Source organism: Suncus etruscus, chromosome 9 (genome assembly GCF_024139225.1).
Source record: "Suncus etruscus isolate mSunEtr1 chromosome 9, mSunEtr1.pri.cur, whole genome shotgun sequence".
Classification (NCBI taxonomy): domain Eukaryota; kingdom Metazoa; phylum Chordata; class Mammalia; order Eulipotyphla; family Soricidae; genus Suncus; species Suncus etruscus.
In genome coordinates, this window is record NC_064856.1 from 69459515 (window position 1) to 69482943 (window position 23429).

The 23429-nt window shown below is 41.7% G+C and overlaps 1 pseudogene; it reads left to right on the forward strand.

Moving 5' to 3' along the window:
* The first annotated feature begins 19718 nt into the window (after nt 1-19718).
* Nucleotides 19719-21031, forward strand: LOC126018929 (transcriptional adapter 2-alpha-like; annotated as a pseudogene).
* Nucleotides 21032-23429: the final 2398 nt, after the last annotated feature.

Consider the following 23429-nt stretch of genomic DNA (forward strand, 5'->3'; position numbering starts at 1 on the left):
TGAGGTTCAGCTGAAGTGCGTTTACTTCCCAGTGGCATTATACATCATCTTGTGATGATGATGTCCCTTATTACATCTCCTAGCACATGCCAGGACAAGCATGTCCAGCCAGCCAGATTAGGAGTTTCTGATCAGAATGGTCAAGCAAAAGAAATAAGGAGAAATGTGGGGAGGGGAAATAGACCCATGCTTTCTTTTGCTATTGGGTCTGGGAAATAGATTATCCTAAATAGATTCCTGTTTTACAGATGTTTCTATGTTGCTTTATTGTGTAGGTTGCTCTCTGCACATCTCTAGATGGAAATTCACTTTCACAGAAAGTCCCATATTGTTTTGAATATATCTGGGCTCCTCCCTCTTGTGTCAAGTGCTAGTTTCATCTCCCCAGATACAATTTGTGCCCCTCCTTACTTGCATCAGTTGGCTAAGACCTACCTCCAATGATGCAAATCTTCGCACTCCTGGACTTGTTCTCCTCTGCTGGTTGGTGCTGCAGACACCTGTGGATGCTGATCTGCACAGGGAACAGAAAAGTGCACTGAGTAATTCCCAAATATACGTGCAAGGCTTCGTTTTCCTTACTAAACTTGCTCTCTCGACATTGCAATGAGGTTTGCAGTTTCTGGTACTGAGAAGGAATATCAAGCATGGAAAGCAAAAGAGAGATTGCCACAAAAGTGAGGAAGTCCATAAAAGCATAGAACATGAATCAACTTATTTGGCCTCAGATTTCTAAGGCTTCCTACAAATTGAGAAACAAAAGTGGATTGCTCCAAGGACAAAGCTGTCTCAGGAGCAATTCATGGAAATAAAAAATGATCAGACCTTAATAATCAAACCAAAGACAGTGACAATAGGATAAAGAGATCCAAATTAAAACAACCTATACACAAATGGGACCTGTTAATCTAGCAGTCAAGGGACTAAGTGTTGAGATAAGAAATGCATGCTAGGAACATTGGCTGAGGGTGGTTAACACTGATGCTTTGATTTGCCCTAATTCACTGTCCTTAAACATATTATTTAAATATAAATGTAAAAATAGTTATTGTTCTCTAAAATTTTTTTAAAAAAGTGGTCCAACAATCTCACCTTCCCCAATAGAAATAGCTTTATTCAAGAATATTTAATAGTAAAGACCAAATATTAAGTATTATTACATAAGATCTCTAATGTTACATGGATTACTTTTTGTTTTCTTTGCCAACAAATTGCTTGGAAAATTAAACATGGTACAAATATTGCCTAAAGTCATAATATTCTGACTACACTATTGCTTTATATTTGATTCTGTATAATAATTAGAACTTTTTTACTTACCCCATTTTGTAATTTTAATCAAAGTGGATTGCAAATCTTTCACAGTAATATTTTAGGTACATAGTGAATTAGGGGCGTTGCCACCACCAATGTTGTCGTCCTATCACCCCTGTTCCCAGCATGCATCTCATATCCTCCACTTTTCCCACCCAGGTTGCTAGTATAAGTGGTCCTCTCTGTGTCTAGTATGTTGTAAATTGGGTATGGATTCTGTTGTCGTTGGCATTGGATTTGGTGTTTACGTTTGATCTTTTTTTATTTCTCCTTAATGTTCATATGACTGTTTGGTCTTGGCACCCTCCATTATTCCAACCTCCATTTGTGAGTCGGAAGTGAGAACTTTATTATAAATTTTAATTGCAGGTCACCCAACAAAATATCTACAAAGAATAATTTTTTAGGTTTTTAAAGTATTATTTTTGAAGTTAACATGTGCATAATAGGAAATGGGAAATAACAAGAAGCAAAGAACATAGTCACAATTACAAGGTTATGACTGACATGCCATTCTAGTTCCTGACTAGATGTTTCAAATAAGGACTTAGTTTGTATGCTCTATACATAGTAGTGTTGATTAAACTGCATACATATTAACAATTTGAAGTGCTATGACCCATCTCATTCGTGTCAGGCCTAATACTAAAACCTTTCAAAACATCTCTAATGTCTGTCTATGAGTGGGGGTCACTGGGTAGGTGGTTATTCCTCTATATTTGTCTAATCTGTTTTGTTCATAATATTTACCAATACTGTGTTTAGTCCTATTTTATATTAACCCTCCTTACCACTCCCCATTTACCACCTTTCAAAATCTCTTCTATCCTCTCCCCCACAACCCAAATCCAGTAGCTCTCCTAATGTATATTGTAAACAATCCATGCATATCTAGGATCAAACCTGTTGCCAGGAATAGGGCCTTAATGGTCCAGGTTGGCTTTATCTGCTACCATTGTCCAAAGAATGGCGCATGGCTAAAATTTTGTGGGTGCTTCTAGATGTGGGTTGGTTCAGACAGTACCTGCGGCTTGGACTCAGGCTCTCAAACAACCGTAGTCCAGTGTCTATCACCTGTCCTCCAGTTTGAGCCCCTGCAGGAGGCCAGAGAATGAAGAAGGCTAAGATATATTCTTGTCAGCTCTCTTGCGGACATTGACTTTGCAGTTCTCCTACAAATAATATTTTTTATAATTTCATTAAAAATGAAGCTCATACCCTTTCTATACCACTTCATTATGTGGATAAATTGGCATGCAATACTTTTCATGAACAATATGTCATAACCAGTGTCAATAAAGTAAAGAGAAAAAAAGAGGGACAGAGACAGACACAAATGTACAAGAGCAAGACAGGGTTAGACCCTTGCAGGTTGGGGTTAGGCAAAAGGGCTCAGGACCATTCTTTTTTGGTGGGGAGAGGAACCTTCTTTTTGGGGAGGTGGTCGGGGAAGATAGGAGGTTACCTGGGGGATAAATAGGGAAGGGTTAGGGTGGCATCAGGATATGGGAGACAGATCAAAGAGAGTTTATGGGGTTAGGGGAGGGCTAATTAAGAAAGGGGTGGTGAGGAAATGGTCTGGCAATATGAGGGAAGTGGGTAATAAACTCAAGGGTACAGGATGGACCAGATGGATAGGGACAAGGGTTGTCATGAGGATTTGGGGAAAGTGCACTCTAAAATACCGCGGCATCTCTAGCCAAATGAGAGTGAGGTTCAGCTGAAGTGCCCTTACTTCCCAGTGACATCATACATCATTTTGTGACGATGATGCCCCTTGCACTCAAAGGACAAGCATGTCTAGCCAGCCATTTTAGGAATTTTTGATCAGAATGGTCATGCAAAAGAACAAGGAGAAATGTGGGGAGGAGAAATAGTCCCAAGCTTTCTTTTCCTATTGGGTCTGGGAAATAGATTATCCTAAATAGATTCCTGTTTTACAGATGTTTCTATGTTGCTTTATTGTGTAGGTTGCTCGCTGCACATCTCTAGATGGAAATTCACTTTCACAGAAAGTCCCATATTGTTTTGAATATTTCTGGGCTCCTCCCATTTCTATACCACTTCATTACTGGGATTAAGTAACATGCAATCATTTACAGAAACATCTATTTTCTTCCTCTAGTCTGCCTAGGTTGGAATCCAGGAGGAGGAGGCGGCGGCCTCTGTAGATGTACACGAGGAAGACCACCAGGAGGACACTTTAGCAAAAATCTGCAGGCGCCTGTGGCCTTGCATTCAGGGTTAGACCCTTGCTGGTTGGGCTCAGGCTAAGTGACTCAGGACCCTTTTTTGGGGGACAGGAAGGGGATGGTCAGGGAAGATGGGATGGTACTTGGAGGAAGAAAGAGGATGGGTTAAGGTGTAGGTAAAATATGGGAGAAGGATTGAAAGGAGTTTCCAGTGTTTAGGGAGCGCCAGTTAGGAAGGGGTGTTGATGAAATGGTCGGCAATTTGAAGCACGTGGGTAATAATCAAGGGTATGGCAAGGATTAGGAAGGGTAAGGGAAAGGGTAGTTAGGGGGACTTGGGGAAAGTGGACTCTAAATTTGTTTTTCGTTGGCATCTCTAGCCAAATGAGAGTGAGTTTCAGCTGAAGTGCATTTTGTTCCCAGTGGCATCATCCCTTATTTATCCCATTGCACTTGCCAGGACAAGCATGTCCAGCCAGCCAGTGACTCAGGACCCTTTTTTTAGGGGACAGGAAGGAGATGGTCGGGGAAGATGGGATGGGACTTGGAGGAAGAAAGAGGATGGGTTAGGGTGTAGGTAAAATATGGGAGAAGGATTGATCTTTTAAACTGTTGGTTTTGTTATTTTCCTGTTTCTTGACATAGGCCTGTATTGCTATGAGTTTCCCCCTAATTACTACTTTTTCTGTGTCCCATAAATTTTGACATGTTGTCTCTTCATTGTCATTTGTCTCAAGGAATCTTTTTATTTCTTCCTTGAGTTGTTCTTTGATCCAGCTGTTGTTGAGCAGCATGTTGTTTAATCTCCAGGTATTAGTTTTTCTCCATTGCTTCTTCTTGACATCAATTTTAACCTCTGTTGCATAGTGATCTGAAAGGGTACTTCTTATGATCCTTACCTTTGTGGTCTTATATAGGTTGGCTTTGTATCCTAAGACATGGTCTATTCTGGAGAAGGTTCCATGTGAGTTTGAGAAGAATGTGTATTCTGCTTTCTGGGGATGGAGGGCTCTATATAAATCTATTAGCCCTAAATCTTCTAATTTTTCATTTAGAGCTCTTATTTCTTTGCTATTTTTCTGTTTGGTGGATCTGTCCAGTGGTGATAGTGGAGTATTGAGGTCCCCTACTATTATCACATTTCCCTTCCATGTGTTTCTCCAGATTTGCCAGTAGTTGCCTCACATATTTTGCTGACTCTACATTAGGTGCATAGATATTGACCAGGGTTAGTGTTTCTTGATCTAATGTTCCCCTGATCAGTAAGTAGTGTCCCTCTTTGTCTCTGATCACTTTCTTGAGGTTGAATACAATTTGGTCTGATATAAGAATGGCTGTCCCTGCTCTTTTTTATTTTCCATTGTCCTGAATAATTACTTTCCATCCTTTTATTCTAAGCCTATGCTTATCCTGTAACTGTAGGTGTGTTTCTTGCAGACAGCAGAAGTCCGGTTTATTTTTCCTAACCCAGTTCTCTACTATGTGTCTTTTCATTGGAGAGTTTAGTCTGTTCACATTTAGGGAAATTATTGATAGAGAGGACTGTTGTGCAGTTGTATTGTGTGGAGTGGTTGTTGTTACAATCGGGGGTTTGGATTGTGTAATTCATCTCTGAGTAAGTCGCTTAGGATCGGCTTAGTTTGCACAAATATTTCAAGTTCGTTCATGTTTGAGAATGTTTTTAGTCTGCCCTCCCATATGAATGATAGCTGGGTATTGGACCCTGGTTTGGAAATTTCTTTCATTCAGTCGTGTAAATATGTCATTCCACTGTCTTCTTGCTTGAATTATTTCAAATGGGAGATCCGGTTTGATTCTTATGTCCTTTCCTTTGTACTTGAGGTTTTTTTTCTCCCTTATTGCTTTCAGGAGTTCCTCTTTCTCTTTGTTTTTTTGCCATTTGGATTATTATGTGTCTTGGTGTGGGTTTATTAGGGTCTATTTTATTAGGGACTCTCTTGACTTCCTGGATTTGTCCTGAAGTGTCTTTCCAGAGTGTGGGGAAGTTCTCTGTTATTATCTCCCTGACTACCTGTTCTTCCCCCTTCCCTATTTCCTCCCCTTCTGGTATACCCACAATTCTTAGATTGTTTCTTTTGTCTTTGTTCATTAGATATTGGATTTTTCCTTCCAGTGCTTTGCCTTTTATTTCTTTGTTGGTTTCTTGATCTATTTTTGATTGTAGTTTTCCTTCGAGTTCTTCGATGTGCTTCTCCAACTCTGTGTTTCTGCTCGTAAGGCTTGTTACTTTGTCTTTTAAGTCCTTCACTTCTTTTTGTATGGAATCTCTCATGTTCTTTGTCATTTCTTCTTTAATTTGTCTGATTCGTTCATCCATGGATTTCTTTTTTTTTTTTTTTTGGTTTTTGGGCCACACCCGGTGATGCTCAGGGGTTACTCCTGACTATGCGCTCAGAAGTCGCTCCTGGCTTGGGGGACCATATGGGAAACCGGGGGATCAAACCGCAGTCCATCTAAGGTGAGCGCAGGCAAGGCAGGCACCTTACCTCTAGCACCACCGCCCGGCCCCCCATGGATTTCTTATACTCGGTTGCTAGGGTTTCTTTCATTTCTTTTAGTAATTCTTGCATTTCCTTCCTCATGACCACTTTTAGGTCTTCTTCCCATGGATCTGTGTGTTTTGGTGGACTTGGAAACTTGATAGGGTTTGTCATGTTGTCTCCAGTTATTAGGGATCTCCTTGATTTACGCATAATTCTTTGTGTTTAATGGTGTGTTTTGGAGTGCTGTGGCTTATAATTTCGGCCTGCTTTAGTCCCCTTCCTAAAGGTGTTTCTAGAGGGTGCTGTTGGGTGGGCTTGTTGAACCTAGCTCTTTCTCCTCCCCTTTGCTACCTAGAGTTCAGCCTTCCTGCAGTGGGTATTGTAGATTTTCTACTCCTTATTTCAGTCAGTGGTGCAGTTCCACGCCTGGCCACAATGGTTGCTGGCGCTGTTGAGCCTAGCTCTCAATCCCCCCTCCTTTCTCTGGGAGTCAATGGAGCTCCGCCCCCTCCAAACCTCCCTTGAAGGGGTTCCCTCAGTCCGACCCTTCAGGCTCTGCCCTCGCCCTTGGGGAGTCCCTAGTCCGCTCCAGGGCCCAAGGGGGTGGACTGCTCTAGGTCACCTGAGAGACCAGATGGCTGGCCCTATCTCCCCCGTCTATTCGGGTTGCTCAACTTGCCTTTCCAGGCGCCAACCCGGGGGAAGGGATTTACTGGGGGGGGAGCCGGTCCTGACACTGCACAAGGAAACAGAGTCTCCCCCAGGCCGCACAAGGGAACAAAATCTCATCCAAGCCGCACAGGAAACAAAGTCTCCCCCAGGCCGCACAAGGGAACAAAATCTCACCCAAGACGCACAAGGAAACAGAGTCTCCCCCAGGCCGCACAAGGGAACAAAATCTCATCCAAGCCGTACAAGGAAACAGAGTCTCCCCCAAGCCGCACAAGGGAACAAAATCTCACCCAAGCCACACAAGGAAACAGAGTCTCCCCCAAGCCGCACAAGGGAACAAAATCTCACCCAAGTCACACAAGGAAACAGAGTCTCCCCCAGGCCGCACAAGGGAACAAAATCTCACCCAAGCCACACAAGGAAAGAGTCTCCCCTAGGCCGCACAAGGGAACAAAATCTCATCCAAGCCGCACAAGGAAACAGAGTCTCCCCCAAGCCGCACAAGGGAACAAAATCTCACCCAAGCCGCACAAGGAAACAGAGTCTCCCCCAAGCCGCACAAGGGAACAAAATCTCACCCAAGCCACACAAGGAAACAGAGTCTCCCCCAAGCCGCACAAGGGAACAAAATCTCAACCAAGCTGCACAAGGAAACACACAATGCATCCCATTTTTATACCACTTCATTACTGGGATTAATTAACATGCAATCAATTCTCGAAACATCTATTTTCTTTGTCTAGACTGAGTAGGTTGGAATCCAGGAGGAGGAGGAGGTGGTGGGCTCCATAGATGTACACGAGGAAGACCACCAGGAGGACACCTTAGTAGAAATCTGCAGGCCCCTGCGGCCTTGCATTCAAGGTTAAACCCTCACTGGTTGGGCTCAGGCTAAGTGACTCAGGACCCTTTTTTTGCAGGCGAGGAAGTGGGTGATCGGAGAAGATGGGATGGTAATTGGAGGAAGAAATAAGACAGGTTATGGTGTATGTAAGATATGGGAGAAGGATCCAAAGGAGTTTCCAGGGTTTGGGGAGCACCAATTCGGAAGGGGTGTTGATGAAATGATCAGCCATTTGAGGCACGTGGGTAATAATCAAGGGTACGGGACGGATAAGGAGGGGTAGTGGAAAGGGTTTTAGGGGGACTTGGGAAAAGTGGACTTTAAATTTGTTTTTCGTTGACACCTCTAGCCAAATGAGAGTGAGTTTCAGCTGAAGTGCGTTTACTTCTCAGTGGCATCATTCATCATCTTGTGATGATGATGTCCCTTATATATCCCATTGCTCTTGCCAGGACAAGCATGTCCAGCCAGCCAGATTAGGAATTTCTGATCAGAACGGTCATGCAGTAATAAACAGAAATGTGGGGAGGGGAAATAGACTCATGCTTTCTTTTCCTATTTGGTCTGGGAAATAGATTATCCTAAATAGATTCCTGTTTTACAGATGTTTCCATATTGCTTTATTGTGTAGATTGCTCTCTGCACATCTCTAGATGGAAATTCATTTTCAGAGAAAGTCCCATATTATTTTGAATATTTCTGGGCTCCTCCCTCTTGTGTCAAGGGCTAGTTTTCATCTACGTAGATACAATTTTTGCTCCTCCTTACTTGTATCAGTTGTCTCAGAGATACCTCCAATGTTGCGAATATTAGCACTGCTCGCCTTGTCCTCCTGTGCTGGTTGGTGCTGCAGACACCTGTGGACACTGATCTGCACAGGGAAGAGGAAAGTCCACTGAGTAACTCCCCAAAAAAGTGTAAGGCTTCATTTTCCTTAGTAAACTTGCTGTCTCAACATTGCAATGAGTTTTGCAGTTTCGGGTCCTGAGAAGGAAGATCAAGCATGGAAAGCAAAAGAGAAGAGGTTACCACAAAAGTGAGAGTCAGTCAAGGCCTAAGCTGTAGGGTTTAGTCTGCAATGGAGTCTGAAACTGCTCCTTTGACCATAAGCTTCATAAGGATGTCGCTTTACTGGGTCGTGGCAATGCCAACATTCAACAGAATTTCTGTCCATGCAGTCTGCAGTTTGACTGATATTTAGGTGGTCGTATTTATGCATACCGTTTCTATACCACATAATTACCGGGATAAAATAACACCCATTCGTTTACCTAAATATCTATTTTCTCCAGTAGATGGCCTTGGCTGGAGTCCAGGAGGAGGAGGAGGCAGCCTCCATGAATGTACACGAGGATGGCCAACAGGAGAAGGCCTAGGCAAAATACTGCAGGCTCCTGCGGCCTTGCCTTCCAGGGTTAGACACTTGCTGGTTGGGCTCAGGCTAATGACTCAGGACCCTTTTTTGGGGCAGAGGAAGGGGGTGGTCGGGGAAGATGGGATGGTACTTGAAGGAAGAAAGAGGACATTTTAAGGTGTAGGTAAGAAATAGGAGAAGGATCAAAAGGAGTTTCCAGGATTTGGGGAGCGCCAGTTAGGAAGGGGTGTTGATGAAATGATTGGCAATTTGAGGCACGTGGGTAATACGTCAAGGGTACAGGACGAATAAGGAGGGGTAAAAAAGGGTAGTTAGGGGGACTTGGGGAAAGTGGACTCTAAATTTGTTTTTCGTTGGCATCTCTAGCCAAATGAGAGTGAGTTTCAGCTGAAGTGCGTTTGCTTCCCAGTGGCATGATACATCATCTTGTGATGATGATGTCCCTTATTTATTCCATTGCACTTGCCAGGACAAGCATGTCCAGCCAGCCAGATTAGAAATTTCTGATCAGAAAAGTCATGCAAAAGAATAAACAGAAAAGTGGGGAGGGGATATAGCCCCATGCTATATTTTCCTATTGGGTCTGGGAAATAAATTATCCTAAATAGATGCCTGTTTTACAGATGTTTCTATGTTGCTTTATTGTGTAGGTTGCTTTCTGCACATCTCTAGAAGGAAATTCACTTTCATACAAAGTTTTGTTTTGATTATTTCTGGGCTCCTCCCTCTTGTGTCAAGTGCTAGTTTCATCTCCCCAGATACAATTTGTGCCCCTCCTTACTTGCATCAGTTGGCTAAGACCTACCTCCAATAATGCGTATCTTCGCTCTCCTGGCCTTGTCCTCCCATGCTGGTTGGTGCTGCAGACACCTGTGGATGCTGATCTGCACAGGGTACAGATGAGTGCACTGAGTAACTCCCAAATAGGTGCAAGGCTTCGTTTTCCATAGTAAACTTGCTCTCTCGACATTGCAATGAGGTTTGCAGTTTCTGGTACTGAGAAGGAAGATTTGGCATGGAAAGCAAAAGAGAGGAAATTACCACAAAAGTTACAGAGTCAGTCAAGGCCTAAGCTGTAGTGTTTAGTGTGCAATGGAGCCTGAAACTGCTCCTTCGACCATGAGCTCCATAAGGATGTCGCTTTACTGCATCGTGGCTGTGTCAACATTCAACAGACTATTCCGTCCTTGCAGTCTGCAGTTTGACTTATATTTAGGTGGTTTTATTAATGCTTATCATGTCTGTACCACTTCATTACTGGGATTAATCGACACGCAATCATTTATCGAAACATCTATTATCTCGGAGTAGGCAGCCTAGGTGGAATCCAGGAGGAGAAGGAGGCGGCGGCCTCCATAGATGTACACGAGGAAGACCACCAGGAGGACACCTTGGCAGATATCTGCAGGCCTCTGCGGCCTTTCATTCAGGGTTAGACCCTTACTAGATGGGTTCAGGCTAAGTGACTCAGGACCCTTTTTTGGGGGAAGGGAAGCAGATGGTCCGAGAAGATGGGATGGTACTTGGAGGAAGAAAGAGGACGAAATAAGGTGTAGGTAAGTTATGGGAGAAAGATTAAAAGGAGTTTCCAGGGTTTGGGGAGCGCCAATTAGGAAGGGGTGTTGAAATGGTTGGCAATTTGAGGCACGTGAGTAATAATCAAGGGTACCGGACGGATCAGGAGGGGTAGGGGAAAGGGTAGTTAGGGGGACTTGGGGAAAGTGGACTCTAAATTTGTTTTTCATTGGCACCTCTAGCCAAATGAGTGTGAGTTTCAGTTGAAGTGCGTTTACTTCGCAGTGGCATGATACATCATCTTGTGATTATGATGTCCCTTATTTATCCCATTGCACTTGCCAGGACAAGCATGTCCAGCCAGCCAGATTAGGAGTTTCTGATCAGAATGGTCATGCAAAATAAATAAGCAGAAATGTGTGGCGGGGAAATAGACTCATGCTTTCTTTTCCTATTGTGTCTGGGAAATAGATGAACCTAAATAGATTCCTGTTTTACAGAAGTTTCTTTGTTGCTTTATTGTGTAGGATGCTCTCTGCACATCTCTAGATGAAAATTCACTTTCACAGAAAGTCCCATATTGTTTTGAATATTTCTGGGATCCTCTCTCTTGTGTCAAGGGCAAGTTTTCATCTCCCCAGATACAAATTTTTCTCCTCCTTACTTGCATCAGTTGTCTGAGACATACCTCCGATGTTGTGAATCTTCGCACTCCTGGCCTTGTCCTCCTGTGCTGGTTGGTGCTGCAGACACCTGTGGATACTGATTTGCACAGGGAAGAGAAACGTCCACTGAGTAACTCCCAGATAGGTGCAAGGCTTCGTTTTCCTTCATAAACTTGCTCTCTGTACATTGCAATGTGGTTTGCAGTTTATGGTGCTGAGAAGGAAGATCTAGCATGGAAAGCAAAAGAGAAGAGATTACCACTAAGTGAGAGTCAGTCAAGGCTTAAGCTGTAGTGTTTAGTCTACAATGGAATCTGAAACTGCTCCTTCGACCATGAGCTCCATAAATATGTCGCTTTACTGCATCGTGGCAGTGCCAAACTTCAACAAACTCTCCATCCATGTAGTCTGCAGTTTGACTGATATTTAGGTGGTCCTACTCATGCATACCGTTTCTATACCATTTGATTACCGGAATTAAGTGACATCCAATCGTTTACCTAAACATCTATTATCTCCAGCAGGCAGCCTTGGAGTCCAAGAGGAGTAGGAGGCGGCCTCCCTGGATGTACTCGAGGATGGCCACCAGGAAGAGGCTTAGGCAAAGTTCTGCAGGTCCCTGCGGCCTTGCATTCAGGGTTAGACCCTTGCTGGTTGGGCTCAGGCTAATGACTCAGGACCTTTTTTGGGGGGGAAAGGAATGCGGTGTTCGGGGAAGATGGGATGGTACTTGGAGGAAGAAAGAGGACAGGTTTGGTTGTAGGTACAATTTGTGCCCCTCCTTACTTGAATCAGTTGGCTAAGACCTACCTCCAAGGATGCAAATCTTTGCACTCCTGGCCTTGTCCTCATGTACTGGTTAGTGCCGCAGACACCTGTGTACACTGATCTGCACAGGGAAGAGAAAATCCACTGAGTAACTCTCAAATATGTGCAAGGCTTCGTTTTCCTTAGTAAACTTGCTGCTCATTGCAATGAGGTTTGCAGTTTCTGCTGCTGAGAAGGAAGATTAGGCATAGAAAGCAAGAAAGAAGAGATTACCACAAAAGTGACAGAGTTAGTCAAGGCCTAAGCTGTAGTGTTTAGTATGCAATGGAGCCTGAAACTGCTCCTTCAACCACGAGCTCCATAAGGATTTCGCTTTACTGCATCGTGGCTGTGTCAACCTTCAACAAACTCTCCTGTCCATGCAGTCTGCCGTTTGACTTATATTTAGGTGGTCCTATTAATGCATACCGTTTCTATACCACTTCATTACTCGGATTAAGTGACATGCAATTGTTTATAGAAACGTCTATTGTCTCGGCAACCTCCGTAGATGTTCACGAGGAAGACCACGAGGAGGACGCTTTGGGAAAAATCTGCAGGCCCCTGTGGCCTTGCATTCAGGGTTAGAACCTTGCTGGTTGGCCTCAGGCTAAGTGACTCAGGACCCTTTTTTGGGGGACAGGAAGGGGATGGTCAGGGAAGATGGGATGGTACTTGGAGGAAGAAAGAGGATGGGTTAGGGTGTAGGTAAAATATGGGATAAGGATCAAAAGAGTTTCCAGGGTTTGGGGAGCGCCAATTAGGAAGGGGTGTTGATGAAATGGTCGGCAATTTGAAGCACGTGGGTAATAATCAAGGGTATGGCAAGGATCAGGAGGGGTAGGGGAAAGGGTAGTTAGGGGGACTTGGGGAAAGTGGACTCTAAATTTGTTTTTCATTGGCATCTCTAGCCAAATGAGAGTGAGTTTCAGCTGAAGTGCGTTTAGTTCCCAGTGGCATCATACATCATCATGTGATGATGATATCTCTTATTTATCCTATAGCACTGGCCAGGACAAGCATGTCCAGCCAGCCAGATTAGGAGTTTCTGATCAGAATCGTCATGCAAAAGAAATACACAGAAATATGTGGAGGGGAAATAGACCCATGCTTTCTTTTCCTATTGGGTCTGGGAAATAGATTATCCTAAATAGATTCCTGTTTTACAGATATTTTTATGTTACTTTATTGTGTAGGTTGCTCTCTGCACATCTCTAGATGGAAATTCACTTTCACAGAAAGTCCCATATTGTTTTTGAGTATTTCTGGGATCATCCCTCTTGTGTCAAGGGCTAGTTTTCCTCTCCGCAGATACAATTTTTGTTCCTTCATACTTGCATCAGTTGTCTCAGACCTACCTCCAATGATGCGAATATTCACACTGCTCGCCTTGTCCTCCTGTGCTGGTTGGTGCTGCAGACACCTGTGGACACTGATCTGCACAGGGAAGAGAAAAGTTCACTGAATAACTTCCAAGTAAGTGCAAGGCTTCGTTTTCCTTAGTAAACTTGCTCTCTCAACATTGCAATGAGGTTTGTAGTTTTGGGTCCTGAGAAGGAAGATCAAGCATGGAAAGCAAAAAAGAAGAGATTACCAGAAAAGTGAGAGTCAGTCAAAGCTTAAGCTGCAGTGTTTAGTCTGCAATGGAGCCTGAAACTGCTCATTCAACCATGAGCTCCATAAGGATGTCGCTTTACTGCTTCGTGGCAATGCCAACATTCAATAGAATTTCTGTCCATGCAGTCTGCAGTTTGACTGATATTTAGGTGGTCCTACTAATGCATACCGTTTTTATACCACTTAATTACCAGGATAAAATGACACCCAATCGTTTACCTGAACATCTATTGTCTCCCGTAGGTGGCCTTTTTGGAGTCCAGGAGGAGGAGGAGGTGGCCTCTGTGGATGTACACGAGGATGGCCACCAGGAGGAGGCCTAGGCAGAATTCTGCAGGCCCCTACACCCTTGCACTCAGGGTTAGACCCTTGCTGGTTGGGCTTAGGCTAAGTGACTCAGGACTCTTTTTTGGGGGAGATGAAGGGGGTGATCGGGTATATTGGATGGTACTTGGAGAAAGAATGAGGATGAGTTAGGGTGTATGTAAGATATGGGAGAAGGATCGAAAGGATTTTCCAGCGTTTGGGGAGTACCAATTAAGAAGGGCTGTTGATGAAATGGTCGGCAATTTGAGGCACGTGGGTAATAAGTCAAGGGTATGGGACGGATCATTAGGGGTAGGGGAAAGCGTAGTTAGGGGGAGTTGGGGAAAGTGCACTCTAAATTTGTTTTTCGTTGACATCTCTAGCCAAATGAGAGTGAGGTTCAGCTAAAGTGCGTTTACTTCCCAGTGGCATCATACATCATCTTGTGATGATGATGTCCCTTATTACATCTCCTTGCTCTTGCCAGACAAGCATGTCCAACCCAGCCAGATTAGGAGTTTCTGGTTAGAATGGTCATGCAAAAGAAATAAGGAGAAATGTGGGGAGGGGAAATAGCCCCATGCTTTGTTTTCCTATTTGGTCTGGGAAATAGATTTTCCTAAATAAATTCCTGTTTTACAGATATTTCTATGTTGCTTTATTGTGTAGGTTGCTCTTTGCACATCTCTTGATGGAAATTATAAGAATAATAGTAATATAATCCTGAGTGGAGGAATCATAATTATTAGATGAAATTTTCAATCTTTTAATATGTTCATTTGCCATTTGGAAGCATGTAATTGACACAAAAACTTACGAAAAAGAAATTTCTGTAGAAGTTTCATCTGTCCTTTGGAAGACAAAACTGTTAAGAAAAGTTAAGAGTGTGTGGAGAAAACTCAATTTTAATCTCCACCTTTGTTATCACCGCCTATAGAATTAGTAAAAAGAAAATGACTATGTATGTGAGGGAAGAAAGAAGAGAAGAAACAGAATGAGATGTTTTTGGTGGCTTAGGAACGTTATTTGTAGGAAAAATAAGGGCAATTTGAGGGAAATAAACATGAAAAGAATTTTTCTGGACATCATCCACTACTAGGCAAGAGTAGGCTATCATGGCCAATGAGGGAGCGAGCTTCAGAGGAAGCAAGTTCATTTTTCCATTTACATCATTTCATGCATCATATCCTGACTATGGTGCCCATGATGACATCCCCTTGCACTTGCTAAGACAAGCAAGTCACTAGCCAAAGAAGGAGTTTCTGCTCCAGATTAATCATCTAGATCATTTGGAAGATTCCTGTCTTACAGTTGTGGTTGATTTAGTACATAACTCTATGCACAATTTAGATGGAAATTACAAAAATGTTAATGATATAATCTGAGTGGATGAATCATAGGAGTTAGATAGAATTTTCAACCTTTTATGATGTTGATCTATCCATTGGAAGCATGCAAATGACACAAATACTTAGTGTGTATAGAGAAAACGAGTGTTCTCTTTTTTTTTCCTCATTGTCTCAGTTATGTTTTGGAGCATATTCCAGGTCAACTGGTCTTTTATGGAAAAGGTGCAATTGTGTGAATTTGGTCACACCCTGCAGTTACTTGGAGGGCTAGACATACGGTGTCTGGTTTCTAACTGGGGTCATTCAAAGGCTTTACACTTATCTTCTTTTTCTAACCCCTCCAACGGTTTCATAGCGTGTTATCTTTCCTTTCCAAAACCTACAAAGGGCAAATTTATTATACACTAGATAACAGAAGCTGTCACTGTATTTCACTGATGCAGCCAATATCACTAAGGTAATAATATCCTTCACTTCCGGGATCATCTTGGCACAAACTAGCAGTCTCCTTGGGATCTACTGACCCTGTTTTGTCTCTTAACATGGCTGCTAAAACCCCTGGCTTATTTTTCTGTATCGATAGGAGTATCGGATTGATTTGCCCCCCGAAGCAGAGTTTGAATTGGCAGCAGTTCACTACTAGTGGTAAGCAGCTGTTGCAGGAATACAAGCGGCATAGGGATGAAGGCACTTACCTTCCCTGAGTTCAATTCTAGTCCTATCCCAGCACAACACACTCCCCCTAGTGATTCACTCTTTCCTAGGGGAATCAATAAATTCAATGTAGCTACAACACTCTCACCATCTCCAATACAAGTAACTTTTTAAAAGTGTGTTTGATAGTAAAGATCACACATTAGAATAGTCAACGCTCAGACCTCGAATGAAAAATAGATTACTTTTAGTTTTGAATGCCAAGAAAAGGCCCTGGAAATTTCAGCATAGTATTGACTATTGCCTAAAATCATACTATTCAGTCTATACTCTTGCTTTACCTTTGATTCTGTGTAATCATTTAAACTTTATTATGAATTATAATTGCATGCCACCAGATGATATATTCATAAACTATAATTAGAAAAACTCATACTCATTCATAGTGAATATTATAGTATCCTGAGTTTTCTCCTATCCCCATGATAGTTTCTGTTTTGGCTAAAACTGCTTAAAACTGCTCTTTAGCTTCAGTATACTTCATTAGTTAGCATGTTTGCTTTTGGGAATATGGCCTTCAGATAAGAGTTGGAGACAAATGGAGACTCAGCAGTTGGGACCAGATTGTTGTGGGATGTTCCTTGTGGGCATAATGATTGGAGATAGGTTAAGGGGACACTTTTGTCAATAATTGTTACCAGGAAAGCAGATTGAATTGTAACATTAAGTGGGACCCAATAGAATGGAAGATGTATTCTTTGATATGTAGCAGGTGTAAATAGGAAAGTAGCTATGGGAATCTAGGATGACATAGCCTAGCAACTATAAGAGCTCATTGTGGGGGCCGGGCAGTGGCGCAAGAGGTAAGGTGACTGCCTTGCCTGCGCTAGCCTTGGACAGACCACAGTTCAATCCCCCGGCGTTCCATATGGTCCCCCAAGCCAGGAGCAACTTCTGAGCGCATAGCCAGGAGTAACCCCTGAGCGTCAACGGGTGTGGCCCAAAAACCAAAAAAAAAAAAAAAAAAAAAAAGAGCTCATTGTGAATTCTCATCTGGTGTAGCCACAGGTCCACTGGAAAAGGATCCTAAAAGGTGTATGCTTGTTAAGAGGTCAGATGATGCAGCATGTGTGCTTCTCCTGAAGGCTTTTGTATGATTGCAGGTTTTGCTTCTTCAACTTTGTACTATCATTCTTATTTCCTGGCCTTATCCATTGTCCTCTGTGTTCTAAATGAGAGCAGCACTGCCACTATGAGAGTGTTGAAGTCCTGTGAATTTGTTTTGTTGTTAGTATGATGTCTATTGTCTTTTTCACTTCTAGGATACGGAAATTTCTAAAACTCTTCTTCCTCCTGTGCTTCCCCCCCCCCCCCCCATTCATTGGGAGCCAGGAAGTATGAACCACGTCTGAAATAAGCAATGTTGGGAGAGCTGTCTCAGGCACTTCACAGAGTTGGGTCTGGGCTCTCTGAAGGTGAGAGTGAGCCTGAACTGAAGAGCCCCCATTCTGCACTCTCTAAGTTTGGTTTGGGCAGTATAATGCAGGTAGCAGACGGCCGACAACAAAAGCAATCAGCTGGACTCTGAGTGTCTGTGAGTCCTAAAAATGGGTATGAAACCTTTCCATAGGTGGGGATCAGATTAGACCAACTTGCTGACCAGAAAAGCATGTGCTTTGAGTGGTATACAATGGGAATAGAGGATATTTCTAAGCTCAGATCTGTAATGGTTAAAATCTCCAAAGAAGCTAAAAAAGCTAAGAACAGGGAACTCCCTTTGTGCCACTAGCCTCTCAAGAATGCCTGAGCAAGATCATAATTCTGTTAAGTGCCATCTGTCATAACAGACTATCAGTATAATAAACTTTGGTCATTTTAAATTTCAGCAGGCTACAAAAGTATAAAAATTGGGGCATTTATATCTCTGATGGAGGAGGAAAATTTCTCATTTTAACGTTGTCTAATAATAGAAAATTGTGTGGAAAATGTTGTGTTTAGCCTTTTTCAATACTATTGTTAGTTTTGTGAGTGTTTAATATTGTTAAGATAATTTAATTTTATAATTGATTTGTCACCAGGTATTAATTCACTGTTGTTCTTAAGATTTAAAATGCGAAAATGCATAAAATACTTATTTTTTTATTTATTTTGGGACTATACCCAGTGACTCTGTAGGGTCACTCCTGTAATACTCTCAGAAATCGTCCCTGGCTTTATGGGACCATATGGGATGCTGGAGGATTGAACTGAGATCCATCCTAGGCCAGCTGCATGCAAAGCAAATGACTTTCCACTGCGCCACAGCTCCAGCCCAAACATGTCTTTAATATATCTAATAAAGGACTATTTGGTCTTCTCTGATATAAGTAAATTGAGCAATTTGTTGTCAAAATTGGAAGTAAAGAAACAAAATTTTTGAGTATTTGGATAAAGTGCAGACTCTTCAACATTGGAGCAACTTTGGCCCTATTCTATCTTTCTGTGGCTTTACAACTTAAGTTATTATAATGCTTGAATTTGAGTAGTACTTGTTATCCTTGACATGTTATTTTTGTGAACCGCACCTTGCTCTGACTTTATAGAGCATGACCACATTCTGGGAGGAAGACACACTCCCTATCTCTGGGTCTGCCTGTGACATCAGAGATACATCTCATCTCAGGCCTGTTGGGAAGGAGAGACTGGCCCTCTTCTGGCTCAGCTGTAAATGACAACTTGCCTGGAGGTGCTGAAGTAGTAGCAAGGTGCCGTTTAACCATCAAAGTTAATGTGGCTTGTTGTAGTGGTCACTGCTACCAAAATTATGAACTAGCACTTCATGAACTTCACTTCATGAAGCTGTTTAAAGTAGTGCTCGAATCCAAATGTAAAGGCACATGCCTGGGAAACAAACTCCACTTCTTTGGTTCATAGACCCAAGAAGCTCCACTTTCCCTCCAGGCACCTTGCCTTGCTTCTATTTCTCTGACTGGTTCTCATGTAAAGTCTGGGTAACTTGAGAATTGGTATTTAAAACTATCTGTATTATGGGCCCTGTAATGAAAATTGAAATTTAAATTTTTATTCATAAAAGAGAAATATATGGGTTTGTTTTATAGTGACTATTTTAGACCTACTGTTAGCAAAAACACTAAATTAGAATCGTATAATTGTATTGTTTAGAAATATTTACAGATTTATATATATTTAAATTTTGATTTATATTGTCTGGGCAATAAGTAGCCTCCGTGCTTCACATATTATAACATGTTAAACTACTTGCTAAATATAGCAATTTGCTATATTTACTATTTACTAAATATAGCAATTGCAAAGTTAAAACACTGAAGTAACAATAAATTATAAGGTATGTGCGTATGCTATCTACATATCTATATTTATATTGATCATTACAAAATAAGGTCAGAGAAAGAAAACAATTTTAAAATATATTCTATATTATTGAGGAAAAGGCATAGTAACTAATAATGTGTGATGAGGTCATATTATAAAATTGTAATTCCTCTGTCTTATGAATCTTGAGAATCTTTTTAAGAAAATTTATATATTGCAATGGTCTAAGAATTTTAATCTGAAAATATAGAATTTTAAAATGAAACCCTTATGAGCACAGGAAGAGACCAAATCCTCTGCACTTGATTAATTCTGGGCCAATGATTCACCTAAAAGTTTTCTTTCAAATACAACTTACGTAATATAAAACGAATATTCCTTAGCTTCGGGCTTTAAAAAAAGCTTAAATTGACAGGCCTAGATGGTGCACTCATTCAAGGCCTGGGTGGCATGTGAGGTTGGTGCATCCTCTGCATGAAGGAAGGGACACAGTCAGGTGGGGGGACCTCAAGACTGTTTTGATAGATTTTTGGCATGTAAGGATTAAATCATCAAGTCAGTTGATTTAGAAATGGACCGTTTGAGCTCCTTTAGCAGTGATCCCTCTGAGAAGCCACCCTGCAGAGACTGTTCCTCCTACCTCATGAAGCCATACATAAAGTGTGCTGAATGTGGGCCACCTCCTTTTTTCCCTCTGCTTGCAGAATTTGAGGACAAGAAACATCACATTGACCACACTTACGAAACAATGACCTCAGACTTTCCTGTTCTGACCCCTGTTGGAAAGTTCAAGAAGAAATGGCCCTTTAAGAGGCTGTGATAGACTGGCTTTGAAAATTGGCTAGATGTAGCCAGTCATATATGTACCAAAACCAAGGAGGAGTGTGAGAAATATTCTATGAAGTATTTCATAAATAACCCTCTGTTTGCATCAACCCTTCTCAAGTTGAAGCAAGCGGGGGAGGCCAAAACGGCTTACACCGCCATCCCATTGCATGCTACAGATGACCCTCCGTGACCTACCTTTGATTCCTCGCTCTCTCGGGACATGGCAGGATACATGCCTGCTCGAGCAGATTTCGTTGAGGAACTTGACAATTATGCACAATGGGACTTGAGAGACATCGATTTTGTTGAAAACGACTCAGACATTTTACATGTTCTGAAGATGGCTGTAGTTGATATTTATCATTCCAGGTTAAATGAGAGACAAAGGTGGAAAAATTATTCGAGATCATGGATTAACCAATCATAGGAAGTTTTAGTTAATGGAGCACTGGAATCCCAGAGAGGTTCAAGAACTGTATGAAACTATGAGGCGATTTGCAAAGATTATGGGTCCAATGGAACATGACAAGTTCATCAAAAACCATGCATTGGAATTTGAACTTTGAAGGGAACCAAGAGGCTTGTAGGAATACCAGACTGCAGGCATCACCAGTTTCTGTGTTGCCAGGACCTATTATCATTCAGGAAGACAAGGAAGGAGGGAGTCTGAAGCGCATCATGTTCTACAAGTCCTCCAGTACATCCAGGACAGCGGTGCATGCCAGCAGTGGCTGTGCTGGCAAGCTGACATTGACTGTGGGCTGAGCCCATCTCTTCTGATGGCTTCAAATTCAGGTAGACAAAGTGCACCACCTCTGAACCGCACCGGCCTCCCCAAACAGAGCAGCTGAATGAAAAAGAAAAGGAGCTCTGTCAGATGGTGAGGTGGGTCCCAGGAGCCTATTTAAAATATAAATCAGCTCTGTTGAATGAATGCTACAAGCAAGGAGGCCTGAGACTGGCCCACGCGAGAGTGCTCGCTCATCAAGATAGATGTAAACAACCCAGAAAATCTATGATTTCCTCATCCTAGAAGGTTACATCACTAAAGCCTGAGGCCCTAAATGCTTGGGATCAGAAATCCAAGTTTGAAATGTGGTGAGTCAAAGGCCTCTCACTGCAGGGCAATTGCAAGAGCTTTTTGAACTGAGTTCTCATTTTGAAAAGACAGGGAGGAAGAACAGAGGAGCCTTCAGTGGTATTGATGTCTACATTCTACTACAGCTCGCTTACAAACACACCTGTTGTTGGAATGTGCTGCAGAGTTCTGTGCTAGATCAATTATTATTAAACTTTACTGCGCATTCGTTCCTAACATCTCTTGGAACTAAAGCAAGAGCCATAGTACCTCACCTCACAGTGTTGGTAGACAGAACTAAATCAGAGTATTTAGTCCCAGGAATCTAGCTGAGATCCTTGTACTTGAGAGCTTGGTTTATTATCTTCTTTGCTTTCAGATAAAACAGATAGATTTAAAATACAGGAAAATTATAAAAGATTTTTTTGTGTGTGTGGTTTTTAGGTCACACCCGGCAGTGCTCTGGGGTTACTCCTGGCTCCATGCTCAGAAATTGCTTCTGGCAGGCTCAGGGGACCATATGGGACACTGGGATTCAAACCGATGACCTTCTGCATGAAAAGCAAATGCCTTACCTCTATGCTATCTCTCTAGCTGATAATAAAATATTTATAGAGCAGATATAGTTTTATTTTCGAAGAATTTTTTTTTGGCTTTTTTGGCCACACACATTGACACTCAGGTGTTATTCACAAGCTATGTGCTCAGAAGTCGCTCCTGGTTTGAGGGACCATAAAGGTCTCAAGGGACAGAATTATGGCCTGTCCTATACTAGTGTGGGCAAGACAGATGCCTTACTGCTTGGGCCACCGCTCCAGTCTGAATTGTTTTCTTTAAACCAACAACTTCACTTTATGAACAAAGGGAAGGAAAATCTACCCAAGATGATCTGGTCCAAATCGCCATCTCTAAGTTTGAATGTCTGCTTTATACTTTCACAGTCTGATTGTCTTAGCTGCAAGAGACTTTAGAGGACATGGCACCGGATATAAAATGATTCTTATTTTTAGAAATAATGAATTAAATTGTTTTGATATTTAAGTTATGGTATGTTGAATATTATGGAAACAAAAACAAATGGAGGGCATTAGATGCTGCCCCATCAGGCTGTGCTGACTCTGCTACCAGGTATGTCCTGGGCTTACCCTGTCCTTTTCCTGGGCTTTCCAGGATGCCATACTCTGAGGACGAAGATGATGCAACTAGCCACGGTTTTGTTTAGATTAAGACCTGAACCCTAGTTTCTCAAAGGTGAAAGGCTGCTCCACCATAAAAGCTACTTATAAAATAGTTGTAAAATTATTTCATAAATAGGACTCATTATACAGGAGGGTGAGTAACAATACCACATCCAAAACTGGGTCCTCTAAACTTTGCAGAACATGACAGAGTCAGTCATGGCCAGTCTGTTTTTAAACAAAACTTAACATTTATACAGGTTTTGTACTGGTTGGCTGATTGTTTAAAAATTTTCAGTATTCAAAATTCCTAATTAAAATATTAGAATTTTAAAAATGTTAAATTTCCTTTAAAGGGACAAATGGAATTCCCATTTGTTTATAAATTATTAACATAAGGTATTCAAAGTAGGGACATTTTCTTGGATCTTATGTCAGTTTTGCTTCCCTGTAATAGCTATAGTTCATGCTTTTGTTTGATCATTAGAAATTTAACAAATTTTTTAAAGTTGTCTTACTATTGTATTGGGGGAATATTTCAAATTGTATGTTGTAAACAGAGAAGAAAAGGTTAGAAAGGAAAATAGGTGAATGGTGTGTGCTTTATGCAAGAATAAAGATGTCTGGATTTATAAATACTAATAAAAGAGAAAGGGAATTCATTTAATAAAGGAGTAACCAGTTGGTTGCAAATAGGAATGAAGGGCTGGAAAGAGAGCATGGAGGTAGGGTATTTGCCTTGCATGCAGAAGGACAATAGTTCAAATCCCAGCATCCTCCAAGCCAGCAGGAGCGATTTCTGAGTGTAGAGCTAGGCGTAACCACTGAATGCTGCCATGTGTGATCCAAAAAACAAAACAAAACAAAACAAAAAAAAAGAATGGAGAAAAATTATACAGGAAATTACAAGGTATATGCCGAAGTTTTGAGCATGTGCCCTAATGAAAGAAACTATAATCAAACTGAATGGTTCTTTTATGTCCCTAAATCAAAAGAGAACTAATGTTTTGTATAAAGTAAGTTTATGTATCTAATGGGTTTATGAGGTGTTATGAGCACCTAACAGATAAAGGTTTTAAAAAAGAATAATTGAGAATTTAAGAAAGTGCATCAAAGTTTAGTTGAAGTTTATATATTTTTGAAAATTTGTGATAGTCAACTTTTGATTAGGAATTTTCAAGTCTAAAATCTACAAAAA